This window comes from Hemitrygon akajei, unplaced genomic scaffold, assembly GCF_048418815.1.
Source record: "Hemitrygon akajei unplaced genomic scaffold, sHemAka1.3 Scf000087, whole genome shotgun sequence".
NCBI classification, from domain to species: Eukaryota; Metazoa; Chordata; class Chondrichthyes; order Myliobatiformes; family Dasyatidae; genus Hemitrygon; species Hemitrygon akajei.
The window spans coordinates 1,762,062-1,781,090 of record NW_027331973.1 but is presented as its reverse complement, the minus strand read 5'-3'; positions in this window follow the sequence as shown (position 1 = coordinate 1,781,090).

Below are 19,029 nucleotides of genomic sequence, written 5' to 3'. Positions count from 1 at the left end.
GACTTCCTCATCCCCCTCCTGACTGTGACAAAATTATCCGCCTCCCGTAGCCAGGGTGTGACCGCCTGCCTGTAACTCCTCTCTATCACCTCCTCGCTCTCTCTGAGCAGGCAAAGTTCACCGAGTTGCATCTCGGGTTCCCTAACGCATTCCATTAGCAGCTGCAGCTCTACACACCGGGTTCAGATATGGCCGTCCGGGAGGCTGGGAAACTCCATGAACTCCCACATCTGACACGGAGCACAGAAAGCTGGCCTCACACACAAACCTCCTACCTTGCATCGTCCAGTTACTGCCCGTGCCCGTTGATACAAAGCCCTATCACTTCGCTGTCCTCTGGAGCGACTGCCTTCTTTTTAAATCTTTTGCGCTCTACCGGCTGACGTCACGCGCCTCCGCCGTCACGCTTCTCTTTAACCCGAGTAGTAAAATCTCTTTTCTCCGAAAAATCAGCAGTTCACTCGCAGCCTTCTTGCTCCGAATTGTCCTCTCAGTTTTCTAAACTATTGTGACTGCATGCCCAGAGGCATCATACATCCCCCACCCTCTTCAGTCCTGGAATCTTTCTTGTGAAGAACAACCTCTATTTTTTTTTCAGGTGTGCAGCCCAGCAATAACACTGACCTGAAAAAAGCTGAAAAATGTGCAGCACATTTAATTAACATTATACAGTATAAAAGAACAGTCTAGCTGCGCCGTCACAAAGGCTATGTGCGCGGGAACATTTTAAATAATGCCTGGATGCGTATCTGCACAGCTCAGAGGGAACCCTGTTTGTTAACCTGCTCTGGACCCTCTGCAAACGCGAGACACAATTTCTCACAAGTGGAACACAAAACTGCTCACAGTACTCCGAGTGCTGTCTGACCAATACCAAATATTCTGCATTACATCATGGGTTTTACTGAGACCCTCTTTTATAATATAGGGGCAGAACAAGACCACTTTGACGACCGAGTCTGCTCCGCCATTTCGTCATCCAATTTGATCCAAGTTACCAAATTATAAGAATTAGTATTATGAAGAAATCGGATGAGTTTATAGTGTGGATAAACGCTTGGAGCTCTGATGCTGTGGTCATTTCAGTGATTTGGATGCTGCAGGGGCAGGAATAGCTGCTTCAAGTGCCAGGCTTTAGATGCTTCGAAAAGGACAGTGAGGGAGACACAAGAGGTGTGGGGGGGGGGGGGTGACACTGTTGATCAGAGATAGTGTTACGGCTGCAGAAAATGTGAGGAAGTCATGGAGGGTTTCTCTACGGAGTCTCTGTGGGTGTAAGTTAGGAATAGGAAGGGGTTAATAACTCTACTAGTTTTTTTAAAAATATAGACAGCACAATAATAACAGTGACATCCAGGAGCAGACAGAAAAACAGATTCTGAAAAGGAGTAATAATAACAGAATTGTTGTGCTGGTAGATTTTAATTTCCCAAACATTGATTGGCATCTCCCTAGAAGTGAGAGATTTAGATGGGGTGGAGCTTGTTAGGTGTGTTCAGGAGGATTTCTTGACACAATATGTAGACAAGCCTACAAGACGAGAGACTACTTGATCTGGTATTGAGAAATGAACCTGGTCAGTTCACTGGTCTCTCACTTTGGAAATACTGATCACAATTCTATCTTCTTTGCCATAGCATTGCAGACGGATAGGGACAGACAAGTTAGGAGAACATTTAAATAGAGTAAGAGAATATATAAGGCTATCGGGCAGGAATTTGGAAGCATAAATCGGAAACCCGTTTTCTGAGAAAAGTACGGAAGAAATATGGCAAATTTTCGGGGGATATTTGCGTGGGGTTTGCGTAGGAAGGTTCCAATGTGACATGAAAGGGATGGTAGAATACAGGAGCCATGGTGTACACAGGCTGTTGTAAATCTAGTCAAGAAGAAAAGAAGAGCTTACTGCAGGTTCAAAAAATCGTTAATGACAGGAATCCAGAAGATTATAAGGCCAGCAGAAAGGAGCTTATGAATTAAATTAGGAGAGCCAGAAGGGGCCATGAGAAGGCGTACGTGGACAGGATAAAGCAAAAAAAATGGATGATGTGACAGAGTTAATTATTTGCCAATTTGCCTTAATTGTTCATTTGAGTCTACAGCAAATGATGTTCAATATCGTGTTTGCCAGGGCTTTTGTAACTGAGGAACAGGTAGAACTAGTCAGTTAAAAGAATGGAGAGCTATGTCTGTTCATCTGCCGCAGAAACCAAGTGGTATACTGTGCCTATGTTTGTAAGCAGGATCGTTCAAATCTAGTCTTCACAGTGCTGCTTCATTTGACATCACGGCCTATAGTGGAGTGAAGGTCCTGAAGTTCTGAGAAGTAGAAATGTTTCTCAGAACACAGAGCCCTGAGCAGTACGAATTTAACTTAATGAAGTTAAGGAAACTACCCCTTCGGTAATAAAATATCGCCTCTGGACAAATTAAACGAACAAGTCTTGGAGCTCTTACAGAGTTTCAAGGAACACAACGTTGAGGATAATAGTCAGAAAGCGCTGGAAACACTCCGAAGGTCAGGCAGCTTCGGCGAAAGGAGGAACAGCGGTTGACGTCCCAATGTAGGACGGGAGGCGGCAAAACATTAACGCGACACTCAAATGTGAAATGAACCATCATTGGACAGGGACTCAATTCCTCAAACCCTCCTGACGAAGGGTCTCTTTTGACTTCTCTTTCCCACGGATGCTGCCCGATCTGCAGAGTTCCTCCATCTTGTTTGTACGTGTTGCTTTGACCACAGCATCTGCAGTGTATTTTGTGTTTACTATAAGGCTGACTATCGACAGCACCCAAAAACTATAATATATTCTAATATTTCCTGAAATTTCAGCCTAATTTTATTTGAAATAAACTTTCTTGAAACGGGTGTCTTTTGACATTGCAAACTAAATAAGCCATGCGCTTTTCTGCTACTGTTTATCAATTGGCTCAAACCACAAGCAATATCAAATTGTCAAGTAGCTATGTTCGATCAAATCATGCAGCAACCAGTTATAACAAAGGCAGGAATGTAGTCATTCAAATTGGACGTAGGCTCATAAATGTATGTGACGGATTGACGTGGTATTGATCAATTAGAAATGCAGCATAGAAAGAATCCCTTCAGTCCATGTTGAACGAAGTACCCATCAAGCTCCTTCCTGTTTCATGTGTTCAGCCCATGCACCTCCAAACCCATCCTTATCCAGGTGCTTCTTAAATGATACGATTGCCACTTCATCTAGCAGCTCGTTCTTAGTACTCATTGCCCTATTTCTCTTTCTCGCTTTACCATAAACATCTGTTTCCTTGTTTTTGACGACCAGAACCTCGATTAAATACCTTTGCCATGAGCATTTTCTGTGAAGTTCGTGACCTTCATCACCACTACCTCTAATCCGGGTCTTCGTGTCCTGCCAACATCCTCGTATTTATTTTTTAGTCTACTCTTTCCAGATTATCTACTTCATACGCAGAAGAGGGTGACATTATGTAAGGTCCTTCCTCCTATGGCCTATGTTTCTATGCAATCCACTGTGCAGAAAACCATACGAATGGGAGTGGGAAACTTTTTGTGTAAAATATTGATTTTATTCGGTCCCCACTTGTGAATGAGAGGGCAACTAATTCGCAAGACAAGTAGAAAGACACTCATCCTTGCCTTCATCGGTCAGGAGACTGAGTTTGAAAGTTGGAGTGTAATGATTCAGCGTTCAGAAATTTGGACAGGCCGCATCAGGAGTACCCTGTACAGTCTGGTCACTCCATCACTGGAAGTAAGCGCAGGTTTCTGATAGAGTGCTGAGAATATTCAGCTGGATGCTGCCTGGCGGAGAGGTTGGACAAAGCGGGACAGTTTTCTATGGAGCATTAGCGGTTGAGAGGAGAACTGATTGAGGTTTTATAAAGTGTAGGCAAAAGTAAATAGAGTTGTTTTGCTTCTGCGGAAATGTCACTCTGGAGACCATGGTTTTATGAAGCGAATCAGGAAATCTGAACAAGATGTGCAGGACATGTTTTATTTATGCACTTAGATCTTCATTTTTGGAAAGAGCTCTCATGGAGGGGTTGGAGGGACGGAGAGAAATGACGTTCTGGGGGGACTCAAACACACACAGGAGCAGATGAGGAATGGATGATATAGATGCTGAGCAGGCGGAGATGCATTTCAAAGTGGCCGATAGTCTTATCAAAGACCAGGGGCCTCGTTTGTATGATATCCTGCTGCATGTTCTGTGATCCTTTCCCAGTTAGAGAGCAGTTCAGAGTCACAAGTTACTGTAAATGTTTTAAGCCTTTTCCATTGTGAACAATCTCCACCCCATCAAAACTATTCTTTCCATTAAGCAATTTTTCCAATAGCATACTGTAAAATGTTTTCTCTACAACTTCCGTGTGCTCTGGAATGAACACGTAAGTTGCTTAAAACAAAAGCAAAAGGTAATTGAGTGACATTATTGTCTAATCCGTAAACTTTATGTATTAATTTGAATATTAAACAGACCGGATATGCGTGTAAAATCATGTGAGGGCATAGATAATTTGGTCTCATAATCTTTTCGTCTTCAGTTCCTTCAAGCGGTTTGTCAGGTGGAGCGATAGCCACGATTGTGATTGGAGTCCTTGCTGGAGTGGGGCTGGGTCTTGCATTCATGTGATGAATCATCAAGACAATGACAAGCAGGTAAATAAATTTCATTCAAAACTTCACTGCATGTTAACAATACTCTCCAATGCCCGATGTCCCAGTATAACCAAAGATTACTACATTCCGCATGTCATTCTGTGTATCATTCCAGCTTTAACCTCACTCGCCTTTTGTCTGTCACTTGTTCAACGTTCATTGCCAGCACTGGTATTTTCTACAAACTGTACTCCTGTTCATTATGCAGGTATTTAATTAATTCTGTGAAGGGGTCAGGCTGGGCCGATAATGACTTTCACTGCTTAGTCACAAATAACTGCTTAGTTTTCGCGCTTTCCGCTTCATGTGTTTTTTTCCCGTCACTTCAAGAGATTCAGTGTCAAATTCGTGCCATTGAACGCATGCCATTTATATCAAAGATAACTCATTACTCTAAAATATATTACCTTAATATAGATGTTATGTGTCCAATGTCAAGACATCACCTTGGTGGATCACTGCAGTCTGTGTGGTAAATTTCACCCTACAAAGCCCTGAGTGACTACAAATCGCCATGTGGCACAGTGGGTAGAGCCGTTGGCCGGTAGTTCCAGTGGCGTGGGTTTGAATCAGACCTCAAGTGTAATCCGCCTAGTTGAATTTGCCTAATTTTTTCCACGTGAGATTACCCTCGCATCCAAGCAGGATGCAGGTTGGTTTACTCACTATTAATTAGTCATGAGGTGGAGTCATTGGGGATGTGGGTATTAATGAGAATACCTATTATCAGAGGCAATAGTCACTTCATCGTCCCCTCTAATCATGTCAATGCCATCGTTCCCAGCTCCCATTCTACTGTGATTGCCCTTTGCCATTAAACTTCAATGTACCTCAACCCACCAATGATTTGTCCTCCACCTCACAGCAGGACCGAGAAGTTCAGAGATCCTCCACTCTCTGCCAGAAGCACCCACCTATCAAAGTGATAAATGACCACTGTTCCTGTCCACTCCCACCCATCATTCCGGTAATACTGACCCCTCGATCAAGACTCTTCCAAGGGATCAAACATAGCCACATCCGTCCTGTCTTGTTCCCTCGGGGACCACCATGCTTCAGTGAGGTTACCCTCGTTCCTCTATCAGCCCAAGCAACTTACTCACAAATTATTAATTAGAACATTGCAGTACAGGGACCGGCCCGCTGGCCCACAGCATTATACCAAACTAATTATATTGCTAACCATACCCAACTAAATGAATGCATTCTGCTTACCCAATATAGCGTTCCAATGTTCTTTTCATTCATGTCCCTATCCAACAGCTTCTTGAACAACACCATTGTATATCCCTCCAACACCACCCCAGGCTGTCACCAATTTTTGTGTAAAAAAAAATCACGTCCCCACATTTTGTTCGAATATATCCCCTCTTCTCTCTCTACGTGCATAACCTCTGGTTTTAGACATTTCAATACAGGGAAAATTAACACTGTTTTCCAATCTAAGTCTGTCATGATCTGTTGCTCCACGATCAGAGCAAAGAATCTCTTTTCGACTGCCTCCGGTTCAAGCCAAGAAACTGTTAACATCTGCCTTAAATAGATGTAAATAGTAGGCCTGAACAGATGCCTGTGGTAAAAACTACAGATTCACCACGCTCCGGCTAAGGAATTTCCTCCTAATCTCAATTCTAAATGGACGCCCCCCTATTCTGAGGTTTTGTCCTCTGACCCTAAACTCTCGCACACATAGGAAATATTCTCTCCATATCCAATTGATCAAAACTTTTCACCATTCGACAGATTTCAATGAAATCACCCGTCATTATTTTTAGTTCTAGTGATACAGGCCTGGGACATTGGATGCTCTTACAAAAAGCCGTTCAGCCTGATGATGTTTCTAAGTGTTAGGTTACAGATACATCTACAGACAGGTATGAGTAACCGTTGGTGTTGAAATCAACCCAGTCAAAAGTCCTGACGCTCGAGAGTCTGCAGATTCTAGAAGCCAGGACAACAGACAGTCTGCAGGAGGGACGCAGATGAGTTGAGCCGAGCAGCATATGCTGGGGAAAGGAATTGTCCACAGTTCACAATTGTCCCGAAACGAGCTGTCCAAATACAGCTCGAGCTACTGACTTCGTCTGGCAGTCTGTATTCTTCCAGTTCGTTCGATGATGATTTGACAATCGGACCACCACATACTTCCAATGTTAATGGCGTGTGGAGGAAAGAATAGAATTAATGGCCCGGATGAATACTGGGTGGAATTCCTCTGTTTTCGTGAGTATCGGTGCGTGTGACAGAAATTGTGAAGGAGTCTGTAGGTAAGTCTATGTCGGTGTGGAAGGGCATGTGCAATTTTCAGCATCTGTGAATATGCAAGAGCGTCTGTATGTGTCAGTATGCCAATGTGTGTGAATAAGTGTGCAATTATGTGTATGTGTGTGTGTCAAACTACTACCTCAGAATCTGTGTATACCTGTGTATGACTGTCAGTGTGTGAGTCTGTGTGCATGTGTGTATGAGTGTGGGGGAGGGGTTGTGTTGGAGGTGTGTGTATGTCTGTGCGTGCATTATAGGCTTCTTAGCTCTATTCAGGTTTCACATATTTACCCATCATTGTGTTTGCCGAAAGGGAAATACCCCAGTGTGCAGACAGGAGACATGGTATTAATTTGTGGCAGAGAATGGGTTACACGGAAGTGAGTGCAACGATGTGACTGTGGGAAATCCCCTTCAGTACATGAATTGGATGGCGTCGTTTATGTCTTTCCAAGACGCGCATTTCAAATTGGTTTATTATTGCCTCAAATACCAAGGTATAATCATAATGAACACTGTTATTTTTCGCCATCCATATAGATTGTGACCTTAGGTTTTAGGAAACAGCCCATAATGTTACCATCACAATGAAATAGCTATGCAGGTAGACGAATAAAGCACCGAAAATATACGATTGTGCAATTGCCTTAGACACCTTTGATTTATACATTAACTTTGTTTTGGATGTTTATTTTTAGTCTAAAACATTAGTATTTCATTCGACAAGAGCAGGTTTTAGACTTTCAAAATTCGTCTTGCAATTCGTTTTGCCTGTCCAATAAATTGTACTTCATGAAAGGAGATAGACCAATTTTCAATTCAAAACTTAATTACTTTATAACTATAAAACTCAATACATAATTAAACAAATATAATAAACAAAATGTTAATGATCAGTGACTTAATGATTTGAATGACTGAACCGATTAACTGAAATATAACTCTGCAGAACGTATCAAACTGTACAACAAAGTCAAACAGGAGGCTGTCGGAGATGTGACAGTTGAACCTTCAACTCATCAATACTTACACCATGGCAAAGGTTAGCATTGCAAAAAGACACAAGTTCATTATCCTTAATCGCAAGGTGTCCCCAAAACAGAAATTTAGCAGCAGACAGGAGTTTCAATAAGCGCTATACAATCTCTCTGAACAAAAAACACAAATAAATTGTGTTACTCAATTTCCCTCGGGATCAATAAAGTGTGTCTGTCTGAAAAGGGAAAGGCAGAGCATCAGAAATGCAGTGGTCGGCCAAGTAGACAGCATACAGCAGACGAAAGGTACATGAAACTGACGTTCTTTTAAATCGAGGATTGCAACACTGCTATCAGATCTATACTTTCAGAAACCACTGGAACCCAACTACACCCATTTAAGGTCGCACAAGTCTTATCTGAAGTGAGCTTTATGGAAGAATTGTTGCTGAAAAGTTAGACATCCAAAATGGAAACAAAGCCAAGAGTACACCCATGCAAAATAAAAAACTCGCTCTGGCGTACTGAGCAATGGCAGCAACTGCTCTGAACTGACGAGTCAAAATTTGGCTCAAGCAGGAGAGAGTTTACCCACAGGTGAGCTGGAGAGAGACACATCGATGAGTGTCTGCAACAATGAGTGAGCACGGTCGAGCTCCCCTGCAGATTTGGAGTCGGTGATTCAATCCGATCTAATTGAATGATGATTGTTGACTAGTAACAACAGATTCCTATGCATCTCACAACAAAATCAGTGAGGAGATGAGCCCAGAAACATGGCCAAGGTCATAGGTTAACTATATTTTGTGAAGAGAGGAACAAGGTGCATTGCAACACTTGGTATAGCCTTCAGTGATCCCTGATTATCTGAAGCCACAGAATCAACCAGAACTATGGCATGTTCTTCAAGATGCTTGGAAGAATATAGCAGCTGATTTACATACCAAACTGCAGCAGACTGAACCCAAGAGATTTGATGAAGTTTTAAATGGAAGGTGCTCATAGCAAATACTGATTAGATTTAGTCTATTATTTTACAGTTTACTGCTCCTAATGTTTTAACTGATATTTAAAAGCTTTTCATTTCATTATCTTTGAAGTCCTCTTCACTTTTCAGAATGTATTTGCACTTCCCTAAGCCTTCAGCACAGTACTGTAGATTGGGAGAGTTCGTCTTTAGTTAATGACGTATTTTCAATTGTCCAGTTTAATAGCGGGGCAAAAGTTGTATTTGATACAGATGTAAATGCCTTCAGACTCTTAGATCTCATCTCAGAAGAGAGTGGCAAGAAGACAGAATATTTAGTAGGGGTGGATTGCTTGATTATGGTGCTCCTTTACTGAGGTATCACAAAACGTAGATAGAGTCCATGAAGGAGAGGCTGAATATTGTGATGTTCTGAGCTGTGTAGTTTCTTGCAGTACTGGACAGAGCAGTGACAGACAGCTTAGCTATTGACTGCTAGGTTTTCTGCAGTGGGAGTCGATGTCAGGGAGGTCAGGGGCCAGGGCTGCTGCTACCAATTGTGCCGCATGATCAAGTGATCTTTGGTGTCTGTGAGCATGCTCATCTTGCCATGATCGGTGAAAAGAGAATGTAAAGGAGGTCAATCTTTGCTCATCCCTGATATCATTTTGGCCGCCACACAGTCGCTTTCGAATTGGAATCATAACAACCACCACCCCCATTGTTTCAGAGAAAAGGGGGATATCCCAAATGTTTCCCCTCAATACAGCTCACAACTTCCCTTTTTGTTTTAATCAACTAACCTTAACAGTCCAATTTTAACAGGGTGAAGTTTGAACTGTAACTCTAATGGTTACACATCCATCAGTATTACTTGTCATTCCTGGCATTGACATGACGAGTCAAACTGTGCCGATCTCCAACTGAGTTGTTGCTTTGCAACTGTGTTTCTAAACAAGATAGGTTTTGCTTGAATCTTCACAAATCTCATTACTTGTGCTCCAATGCTATCTATCAGACCTGAGCTGCAGAATCACAGTCAGGAAATAGGACTGATTGTTGTGACAACCGTGTCATTCAGACCTGGTCCCATTGCCCTTGTTGATGGAATAGTTGAGGGAGTAGTCTTCAGTGCTTTGAAGGTTTACCAACTTGCTCTTCCGCAGAAATGAGTGTTTACAAAATTCTCCTGAATTTCTTTCAGAATTGCAGCATCTTTAAAATATTATATTTGTACAGGAATCGTATTTTTCGAGTACGTGTCTAATTCATTGGCAGACTTTTATGATACCCTTTCTTGCCTGCTAAACGGGAGGTAAATAACGAGATGAACCGTTGGCAACCCATAGGGTCTCACCGAGCCTGCGCTCAGCAGGAGATCGCGCAGCACTACGCTTGGCTGGAGGTTTGCACATCGCCACGAATGGTCGGACGTCCCTGCAGCGCCGTCAGTGCCAGGACACCTCTGTAGCGCAACCAGTGACCGGAGGTCGGAGGGACAACGGAGTCTCAACGTCAAACATAACAAAATCTGCAGATGCTAGAAATCCAAGTAACACACACACACACACACACACACACACACACACACACACACACACACACACACACACACACACAACTCAGCAGGAAGGATGATTCTATCGAAAAGAGTAAACAGTCAACTTTTCCGGTTGAGATCCTCCTTCAGGACTGAAAGTAAGGGGGAACATATCTGAATAAAAACAGGGCGGCAGAGGAAAAATCCAGCTGGACGGGGTGAAGGCAAGTAGGTGGTAAAGTTCAAGGGCTGGAGAAATAAAAATCAAGTAGCAGAGGAAAGTGGACACGTGGAGAAATGCGCGGAGGAATGGACCCAGGAGGAAGAGATAAGCAGGTGAGAGAAACTGGAAAGTCAGAGTGGAAGGGAGGAAGTTGGGTTTCGAGGTAAATTTATTCACAGGAAGGAGAAATCAATATTTATGCCATCTGTTTGAAGGGTACTCAGAGGGAATATACGTTTGTGTTCCTTAACCCTGAGGGTGGCCTCATGTTGTCACAGAAGAAGACAATCCGTTGAGAGTCAGAATGGTAATGAAAAACGAAATTGAAACGTTTGGACAGTGGAAATAATGCTTGCAGCGAATGATTCAAATGTTCATTTATTATAAAATATATATCACATACAACTCTGGTTTTTCTTCTTCCCCAGATAACCACAAAGCAGAGAATGCAATTGAAAATCGTTCAGAAAGAAACATCAGACTCTCCTCCCTCTACAAAAATGAACATCAACCTCCATAACCCATCTCTGCCTGAACAAAACGGGTCAAGAAAATCGAACTCAAACCCCAAACCACCAACAAAACCCTGCCGACACGAATGCGGAGGAGGTGGCGTCACCAATGTAGAGGGGAGCACATCGAGAGCACTGGACGTAATAGACCACTGTAACGATTTGCCAGCCAAGTGTTGTGTCATCTGCAAGGATTTTTTTTTAACATTGGAGAAGGTTCGGCAGTCTGGCCAGTTCGCTATGACAACACGGAACTCAATATCAACTACATCGAAACCATTTTGGGCGAACATTGAAGTCCAACAAATTTAATTTCTCTCAGCCATCAGATGTCTGAATAAATCATTAACTTTAATTAGATGGGATATCTATGGTCAATAATTTCAGTGATAGTTTACCAAGAAACAAAGACTACATGGACGACAACCTTTCTATTGACTAATATGTCTGACCTCTAGCTGTAAAACTCCCCTCTCCCTTATTAGAGAGAGCGAGAGCCTGTGGCGTTCATACTTTTCGGGTGCACGAGTACTTTTGGGGGTACAGCAAGCCTTTGTTTTTATTGATGCTTTAATGTACACTTGCGTGCCCGGTGGAAAATGCTGTTCCTTTTTTTTGCTGGTGGTGGTGGGGGGTCGTAGATTTACTGCTGCTTGTTCGACGGATGGGCATCTGGGGTTGTGGTTGGTGTGCTAACGTTTTGATCGGCAAGCATTCTTTGGGGCACTTCTCTGTTTAGGTGGATGTCTGCGTAGAAACATAATTTCAGGCCGTATAATGTATACATTTAACTGACATTAAATACACCCATTGAAAGTATTTAACCTGTTGAATACACTGTGTGTGGACCACGCTGGCAAGTCTCGTCGAGACAAACACCAAGCTGTTTCTTCTTTCAACAATAAGGTGCAGCCGGTAACACAACTAATGTTTCCATTGAGAGTAGGGGAGATTCAAACGAGAGGACATCATTTGAGAGTTAGGGGGCAAAAGTTTAAGGGAAACACGAGGGGGTATTTCTTTACTCAGAGAGTGATAGCTGTGTGGAATGAGCTTCCTGTAGAAGTAGTAGAGGCCAGTTCAGTTGTGTCATTTAAGGTAAAATTGGATAGGTATATGGACAGGAAAGGAGTGGAGGGTTATGGGCTGAGTGCGGATAGGTGGGGCTAGGTGCGATTAACAGTTCGGCACGAACTAGGAGGGCCGGAATGGCCTGTTTCCGTGCTGTGATTATTATATGGTTATATGGCAATACACCCCAGTGTCCCACCGTCTCCCCACAGAGTTATGGCTCTCCCGAAATGAATTCCGCTGGTCCACACACTTCCCTCAGCCCTCTGTCTGTCCCGGATTAATCCCGTCGACCTCCCTCTACCCAGAGCTTCGCGTCAGTCTCCTGACATATCCCACTGCACCCCACTCTCCCCATAGCCCCTGGTCCTCCCTCTTATACCACTTATACCACTGGCACCCTCTCTCCCACATCCTTGCGTCAATTCGGAAAATAATCCCATTAACACACTCTGTGCCCATCGCCTGTCTCGTTCTCCAAGGTAATCCCGTGCCCAGCTCCTTTCTCTCAGATCCAAGTCATTCACCAAGCTAATCACACTGATCTTCCCTCTACTCACAGCCCAGCGACTAAATCCAAACTAATCCCTTTAAACCATTGTGTGCCCAGCGCCCTGTATCGGTCTGTAAACTAATCCAGCTGTCCATCTCTCGCACCTCGGATCTATGTCTTTCACCAAACTAATCCTGCTGTTGTTCCCTCTCCTCACAGCCCGGCGACTATCTTCAATATGATCCCACTGCCACGCCCTCTACTCTCCGAAATGAGTCAGTACCAAAATAATCCCTGTGTAATAAACTCTGCCTACTTCCCCTGACAGTGTACGAAATATTCCCACTGCCCGGTCCTTCTCCGACAGACACGTGTCGGCCTCAAAATGCTCCCTGTGTACCACTCTCTCCCGGAAAACTGGTACATTCTGCAAACAAATCCCAATATTCCACCCACATCCCGCAAAACTACTTCAGTCCGTAAACTAATCCCAATTACTGTCATCAGGACTATGTCAACGCCCAACTGTCACCCCATAGATCAATCCAAATCTCACCTGTCTTTGCATTTTCCAATCCAAATGTGACGTTTCGTTGGACAAGAAACCGGAAAACAAAACTTTCAGAAATTAAATTCCTTTGATTAATTCCGAGAACCCAAAAATATTCACGGAGCCTCTCTCAGATTATTACAGCAGGAGTCTGTGTTGGGACGGTATGATGAAAGGCTCAGTCTCTGTCACGTCCCGGGAGTTTGTGATGGAACGGTGTGGATGGAGCTTCACTCTATGCCTCACCCCAGGAGTGGGTGATGGAACGGTCTGAAGGGAGTTACTCTCTGTGCCTGACCCCGGGGGTGTGTGATGGGACGGTGTGGAGGAAGATTCACTGTGTGTCTGATCCCGGGAGTGTGTGATGGGTTGTGTTACTGTGGGAACGTCTCGCGGTGTGACACATACCGCTTCAGCCCTTGAGTTGTTTTCGTGCAGCCTTGAATCAGGTTTTGAACATTATAGCACAGCTGTGCGGAAAGATGTTTCAAACGTGGATACATAATAACACGGATATTGAAATGTGATCCAGTACTTACAAGATGTTTACTCTGGAAATCAGGAAAAAAGAACAGTGAAGCTCCATCCGTATCTACCCATCGCGCACACTCGGGGGGTTGGGGGAACGCCGAGTCACGTTCTCTACACAACATCCCATCACACACTCCCGGGATTAGACAAAGTGTGAACCTCCCTCCACACCATCCCATCATACACTCCCGAAGTGAGATAGCTGTGAGGCTGTCTCCACTCCATTCAATCACACACCCTCGTGGTCAGTCGAATTGAACTGAATTGAATTGACTTTATTTCTTACATCCTTCACAAACGTGAGGAGTAAAACTATTTACGTTACGTCTCCGTCTAAATGTGCAATGTGCAATTTGCAGTAAATTTAATGGATAATATGTATAGCAGGGCAGTCACTATAGCATAGATGTACAACTGTATCAGCGTGAATTAATCAGCTGATGGCCTGGTGGAAGAAACTGTCCCAGAGCCTTGAATCCTGGTTTTTATGCTGTGGCACCATTCTCCGGATGAAAGCAAGTGGATCAGTTTGTGGTTGGAGTTACTCTGGTCCTCAATTATCTCTCCGGCCTTTTTGACGAACCTGTCTCTGTAAAAGTTCAGAGCTACAGATGCGCTAGGCTGCCCACCCAACACTCTGCAGTCCTGCGATTGCGGGAAGTACAGTTCCCATACCAGGCAGTGATGCAGCAAGTCAGGATGGCCTCAATTGTGACCCTGTAGAATATCCTTTGGATTTGGGGGTCCATCCAAACCTCTTCAGCCGTGTAAGCTGAGAAAGGCTCTGTAGTGTTCTTTTTTTTTACACCGCACAACCAGTATGTAATAACCATTTACAGTACATTCCCTCAGCACCAGATCCATTGATGTCAATAGGGGTTAGTCTGCCTCCATTCGTCCTGTAGTCCACAACCAGCTCCTTTGTTTTTGTGACATTGAGGAAGAGGTTATTTTCTTGACACCACCGTGTCAGGGTGATACCTTCTCTGTGGACTGCGTCGTTATTATTTGAGATAAGGCCAGTAAAAGAGGTATCATCAGCAACTTTAATTTGCGGATTTGAGCTGTGAGTGGAATACGGTAATGGGTATACTGAGAGTAAAGGAGGGGACTTTGGACGCAGAATACATGGGCTTCTATATGGGTAGAGATGAAGGAGCCCACTCTGACTTCAGAGTGCTTTCCACAACATCCCCTCTCTCTCTCTGTCTGATGAGGAGCGGGTTAGACGGTGATGTTGCCTCACTTATGCTACTGGTAACAAAACGGCACATTTCCTGATACTGTCTCCAAAGCAGCGTGTAGTTTGGCTCGGGACAAACGAATCTGTTATACTGAGAGAGACGGTGAAGGATGTTTAGCGTTTACAGCGACGTGTGAGTGAGCGTCATGTTCCGGTGATCTGCGGTTCATGTTCAGGAGCGTGTAGGTGTCACGGTGAGTGTTGTGTCAGTCTCAGGATTGAGGGACTGTTGGTGTCAAGGCGAGGGGTGTACTGGTATCACAGTCAGGGGAATCGGTGCCACCGTGACGTGCGAGTCGGCGTCAGTTTCATGGTGATGGCAAATTCCGTGGCACAGTGAGGGACATGTCGCTGTTGCTGTGAGGCATGTGTCGGTGTCACTGTGAATATTGTTTCTGTGACCCGATGAGATGTGTACCGGGTCAAGGTGAGATGACTTTCGGTGTTACGGTGAGTGACATGTCGGGGTCTCAGTGAGATGTTTGTCGTGGACGTGGTCAGTGGAGAGTCTGTGTCCTGGTGAAGGTTGTGGTGTCACATTGGCGGGGTGGCTGGCTGTGTCTGTGTCAAGGCGAAGAACGTGTTGTGGTCACGCTTGGTGTGTCTGTGTTCGTCAAGGATATGTCCGTGTTGCTGCGAGGGGCGTGTCCTTGTTATGGTGAGTCGCAATTACAGAAGGGTGGGTCATGTTGAGAGTTTTGTCGGTATCATGTTGAGGAATGTACTGGTGGGGGTTCTGTCGGTGTCACGGTGAGGGGTTCCTCGTGGTCATGATGAGGCTCCTTCAATACCACAGCGTTAGTTACACGATGAACTGTGTTTCGGGATTATGTTGGGAATGTGCCGCTGGCCATTTTTATTTTCTGCCTGTTTGTCCTTCCGACAGATGTTAAACTCCAGCAGATACCCGTGATAATGAGGGTCGCTGGTAAAACGCAGATCAGCCACATGCTTGAGTCTGATCTGTCTCTCATCTGGGTCGTTCACTGTGGTAAAATCGTTCCTTGTCTTTGTCAATCCATCGTCATGTTCCCTGATCTACCCCACCGCTGCTCTTCCCACCCTCTGTCAAATCACTTTCCTCCCCTCCTGCTGAGAAGTGAACGTAAATCATAGAACAGAACAGACCGTTCGGCCGACAATTCTCTGCCCTTCCAATGAAACTAAACGCTTTCTGCCTACCGACATCCATCTCCCTCCATTCCATCTACATTCACATGCCTGAAAAACCTCTGCTTAAAGGTCTCTATCGATCTGCCGGCACTAGCAGCCCTGGCAGCACTTTCCACTCACCAACGCTCTCTATGTAAACAAAAGCCCGCCCAACACATCTCCTATAAAATGTCCCCGCTCACCTTGAACTCTGATATTGGTGACTTCATTCCTGGGGGAAATATACACCGGCTGTCTTGTCTATTGCTGTCCCAAGTGCTGATGTAAACCTGTATCCGCTCTCCCTGCAGCCTCCGCCGCTACAGAGAAAGGAAAGACAAACTTCCCGACTTCTGTACTTAGTTAATACTCTCTACTCTAGATACAGAAACTACTCTGTATCTTCCTGTAACGAGCGACCTGACATAAATAAGTGAGCATGAAAATGTCACACCCAGTCCTAATTCGACGCTCAGTGATTCGGCACTGCCCCACATTCACAGTCTATGTACCCCAAACATCTACGCTTAAGTTTTTCTCTTCGCTAACACCTCCCACTGTTCACGGTAACAGTCATTCCCGCTTACAGTGAAGGTAAACAACGCTTGGGCTCCAACCTTTCAAGTATCCAACCTGACCGAATCCACACTTGCCAGATCCTTCCTGGCCTCAATAATGATCGTCTTTCTCTAATTCAGAAGCTAACCCAAGGTCAGACCTCTCCTCTAGATGCAAAGTGGTCCACTACAGAAACTTCTGTCCCTTGCCTTGTCCTATTCCGTAGGAGGAGATCAAGCATTGCACTCTCTCGTTGGGACTTCATAGGTACTGATTCATGCAACTTACTTTAAAACCATTGACAGACTGTCCAACTGGGCCTTTAACAGTATGGGACTCACAGTTAACACCTGGAAAGTTAAAACCACCAACGATCACGACCTCATGTTTCTTGCAACAGTCTGCTAACTGTCCACAGATTTGTTCCTCAAAATCCCCAGGATAGTTAGGTGATTGATAATGTAGCCTCATGAACGATTTCAGACTGATTTTGTTCCTCAGTTCGGCTCTTAAACCCTCCCTTATACGAGAGATATTTTCCCTGAATAGTAAAGCCGCTCCTCTCCCTTGAATATATTTCGCTTTAGCACGACTAAAACAGCAGAAAACTGGAATATTGAGCTAACTGACCTGTGCCTCCTCTATCCAAGTCTCATTAATGCCTACAATATTATGCTTCGAGACGTTAACCCCTGTCCTAAGCTCACCTGCCTTCGTACAATACTTCCTGCATTGAAACTTACGCATCTCAGCACAAGAGTCCCAGCAGGCTCAACCTTTTTGCTTCCTGATTTTGTGTGAGGTCTTATCAACATCTGTCCCAACAAGCTTTCCACTATCTGGTATGGCGTTTTTGTGTTCATCCCCCTGTAATTCCACCACTCCCCTTTTCTCATGGCTTTTCCCGCTGGGATATTAGTTCAGGGGTAAACAAAGAAATGATTAGGAAGAAGGAACTGTACAACATGGCGGCGCTATTGCGCGGCCTCCGGGTAGCAGTCTGTGCTGCCCCACGGTCCCCGTATTGTTCGCTCGGCAGAAGACAAGCTCTGTCCTGCTCGACTGCAGATGTGTTGTGGCCTTCAAATTACGCAGATACTCGTGATATATTGCCGTCTGTTTATTGCGGATGTACGATCTTCCTATTTTAGGCCAGACCAGAACCACCACCCTCGTTCTACCAATATTACTGGTGCCTATATTGACAACGACCTGCTCACTCTCCTGCTTGAGATTGCTGAGGACGTGATATCCGACACTGATGATAGAGGATTATTTGTTATTTGTAAATAGAAAAGATGTTCAATGGACGAGAGATGGTATGTTGCCTCTCGGGTGCCATCTCTTCCCTTCCCATCTGAGCCACAGAGCCAGACTCAGTGCCATAGACCGGACCGGTGAGACTTTCCTCTGCTTCTCATTTGCACCCCTCTCCTCACCCAAAAGTACTCAAAGTTGTATACCTGTTATTGAGCGGATTCGCCACAAGGGGGCTCTGCACTCTCCCTTTCTGGTTAACTGCATTCCCCTACCTGAATGTCACCCATTTTCCTGTGGACTCCTCATTGGGTCTAACTTCACACCAATATATCCACCTTATCACCCCTTCAGCTTCCCAAACGATCCCAAGTTCCCCCTGTTAACGTGCCAATTATTTAACGACGTGTGTTAGAATCTGGATGCACTTCTCACAGGAAACACTGAAGGACTCCCTGCCGTCCCACGTCCAACAAGAGAAGCATTCAGCTGAGGCATGCCTACCGCTACAACTGTGCAATTATAATAAAGGAAACAATAGATAAACTGAAAACAAACCTACCGACAGTTTGCCTCTTCCTTAGCTTTATTTCCCTTGCTAATGAATCCGCTTCCCCAATTGGTTGTTGTTCAAACAAACACGAGACGCTACTCTTTAGTGTTCACATTTTCCCCGCTCCCACTCTCTGATTGGAGGCTCTCCCAACGCCAAGGGTATATGTGTCTATGACTCCGTCAGTCAGACAGAGGGGAAGCTCCCTCCATCCCATCCCATCACAGACTCCCGGAATCAGACACTGAGTGACTGTCAGAAGGTGGGCGTTGGGAATTAACCCAAATGCAAGACACAGACACTGAACTACCAGGAACAGGACTAGGCGTGAGAAGGAAGCAAGGAAAGTCGGGAAGAAAGGACGCTGGACATGACACAGGCCCTGGGCGAGACAAGGAATCAAGGCCTGTGCTAGGACTTGACTAGGATAGCGGAACCAGGACATGGAACTGTGAACTAAGGACCTGG